Raw genomic sequence first — 3,416 nt, forward strand, 5'->3', positions numbered from 1 at the left:
TAAAATTAAAAAAAAAAATCTTTAGGGGCCAGGGAGATGGCTCAGTCGCTTCCCTGGCAAGTGCAAGGGTCTAAGTTCAATCCCCGGTTCTGCCAAAAAAGGGAAAAAAATCCTCAAACTAAAAATATCTTTGCATTTAATAAATAAGTGTAAAAAACAACTATAAGTCAGTCATACTACTAAAAAGCCGTACATTGCTAGCAATTAAGTATGTCTTTTTTATTTACAAAAGTAAAATCACCTGTGTCTTGTCTTTTCCATTGTTTTTATTGTGTAAATTAAGTATCTACAACACAAAAATCCAAATTCTAATGCTCCAAAATCCGAAAATTCTTGATGATCCATGAGACTCCAGAAGTGGAAAATCCTACACCTACCTTTGGCTGGTGGGTCAGACTTAAAATGCAAGGCTGGGCATGACGGCAGGCCTGTGACCCACCACTCCATTGGGGAAGCTAACTCAGAAGGGTCGCTGCGAACGCTGGCCTGAACGACAAAGGAAGCCCTGCTGCAGTAACACCAAACCAAAATAAATGAACATCAAAATGCAACAGACACTAATGCACATTTGTAATAAATAAAATTACCTTCTGCCTGTGCATCCACAGTGCATATTAAATAAAAATTAATACATTTAGACTTGTGTTCAATCTGAAAAATTTAATGCAAATAATCCAAAATATTGAAAAGAAAATCTAATATCTGAAGCACTTATTTTTGGTTCCAGGCATTAAGAGATAGTCACTTCTATAAATCCTTTTCCATATAAATAAAAACAATGGTGCCTCAGTCCAAGAACTCAGTTCTCTTCAGGCATGCCGTGTCTACCCTGAAACCAGGTATGGCAGCACATGTCTGTAATCCCAGGGACGGGGAGGCTGAGACAGAAGGATCACTATGAGTCTGAACTAAGTAGTGAGACCCTGAACCAAAGAAATAAAAAACTTTTTTAAAAAACACAAAAATAAAAAATAAAGTGAAAATGTCCTCCCAAATGTGCCTAAATTTTTAAAACACCTTTAAAAAGACATTTGTTAGGGCCAGCCAGACAGCTCAGGCAGGCGCTGGGCCAGGGTTCCACCCCTAGCTCGCCATGCCAGCCCCGCCCCCAGGGCGTGCTGATACAGGGACTGAGACTGGGCGTGGTGGTGCGCGCCTGTGATCCCAGCGCTTGGGAGGGTAAAAACAGGAGGATCACTATGAGTCTGATCCACGGAGTGAGACCCTGCAGACCCTGTACTGAATACATTTTAAAAAGACATTTGTTAAAAAGCTGAAATTTTTAATTTGAAATTTAAAAATAAAAATTTAATTTGCCAAAGTAAATCATGCAATGAAATTATTTCTAGTGCAGAATATTCACTACAAAATAGACTTTTCATCATCTTCCACAGTTAGTACTTTTATTATGTTAAAAAAACCTCAATGAAATTTGAGACTTCTAATTAAGATATGGCAGATTGCAAACATATTGACTTCTATTCCAACCTGCAAAACCTCACTAAAATAACAGGACAAATCTTTTTGTCTTAAAAGATCCGAACCCATGTGGGCAGAAAGGATGGAGACATTATTACACTGGGTAGCTGGGAATTATAAACTCTGACTTAACAGACTTGAGAAACTTGAACCTAGGTCAGCAGTAGTTGGGGCGTAAGAACAAACTGACTTGTGCTTGAAGGGACCACGGGAATTATAGGCACCTCTAAAACGTGAAAAGAAAGCAGTCAAAAGCAAATCATATAAAAACCTCCCCTAGGTCCCTTCTCCTAAGGAAACAATATAAACTAATTCCTAATTCTCTAGAGAGCGTAAAAAATAAGAAAAACATGCAGAAACCAGGAGGAGAAAGAGATTTAAAGGAAAGAGACTATGAATAAAATGGGCTAAAGGTACATTAATGAATGTGCTGAAGAGCAAGATAATAAGGCCATCCCTGTGTTCTGGCTTTACTAAACCAACTGGTCATATCTACAAATTAAAGGAAAAACATTACCTATGAACATGGAGGTTGGGGCTGGGGAGATAGCTCAGCAGTCTAAACGCCTGCCTGGCAAGTGCAAGAACCTGGGTTCGATCCCTGGCACCACATGCTATACCCACCCCAAAACCCCAGGCTCAATTAGCCAGCCACCGAAATCAGGCATGGTAGCACACACCTGTAGTCCCATCGCTGGGGAGGCTGAGACAGGAGGATCACTAGAGCTGGTAGTGAGACCCTGTTCCAAATAAATAAATAAATAAATAAATAAAAGATTTTTTAAAAAATTTTGAAAAATGGAGGTAAAAATCACAAGACCTAAGAGTTGCAAATGATTGCCTCTGGGGAATAAATTCAGAAAAGCAAAGTGATCCAGCACTGCTACATTTTAGAAGCTGTGTCAAAAAAAAAAGATTACTCCTATAATTCCTATTTTTGTTTCGTTTCTTATTAACAGAATCATAGGTATGAACTGATCAAGAGAATGTGAAAACTTGAAAGTAATTCCTAACTTTCTGTTCAGATGGTAAAGAAGCTAGAAATCACTGCATAGGATTTAGGGCAGGCTGGTTCTACACTATCCCACAGGGACACCCTGTTCCTGCCATAAGTGAAGCAGGTGTGACGGCTGGAACTTCATCAACTCTATGAAATCATGAAGCATGCTCTGATTCAAAAGAGAAGATTGATAAGAAAGCACAAATAACTGTACAGCAATGTGAGGACAGCATATACTCAAAGTTTTATGTGAGAAACACACCTTGTTTAAGCTACTTGTCAGGTCTCTATTAGCAGTAAAATGTAGTTACTGATATTTAGGCTGTGCATGGTTTTAACAATCACTACACAGATTGATAAAATGAAACCAAAAGATATTTCAAATTAACAGCAAAAAACAGTACAAATGTACCTTACAGTCTATGAAACTCTTCATATGCCTGAAATACCATGTAAATTCTCTATCAAGACCACCAGATAGAGACTGTTTAAAAAATAAATCTGAATTTCTCTAAAGAGACAACTGCATGTACTTCATTAAAAGCAATGAAGAACAAAAAAAAAAAAAATTATTCCATTTTGATCCAGTCCTAGCCGAGGTCCAGTGAGTGTGTGGAGAGCTTCCTGCTACCCTGCGCTGGCAGGACCAGTCCCAGCCCAGGCGCAGCATGGCCGGACCCTCTCCCATTCCCTCGGGCCGCCCCACACCACTCTGCCGTAAGTCCCCACCCCTCCCAACCAGTAGGAATTGCTGCCCACTTCCGGGAACCCCCAGACCCAGTCCTAGCCCAGGTCCGCAGCAGGAAGGAGCTGAGCACAACAGCCAGACCTAAGCCAGACGCAGCTGGACAACTCCAAACTCTGTAGAGCTCCACCTGAACTTCAGTACGTGTGAAGGTTACAACTACAGCAAAGATCTACAACAAAGGGCAGAAGA

General features: G+C 40.3%; 1 long non-coding RNA gene across 1 annotated transcript in view; it reads left to right on the forward strand.

The window, feature by feature from the left end:
* The window catches only part of LOC111817671, a 6,224-nt gene that overhangs the window by 395 nt on the left and 2,413 nt on the right, over window positions 1-3,416 (forward strand). The window lies entirely within an intron of this gene.

This window comes from Octodon degus, unplaced genomic scaffold (genome assembly GCF_000260255.1).
Source record: "Octodon degus isolate 3935 unplaced genomic scaffold, OctDeg1.0 scaffold00066, whole genome shotgun sequence".
NCBI lineage: Eukaryota > Metazoa > Chordata > Mammalia > Rodentia > Octodontidae > Octodon > Octodon degus.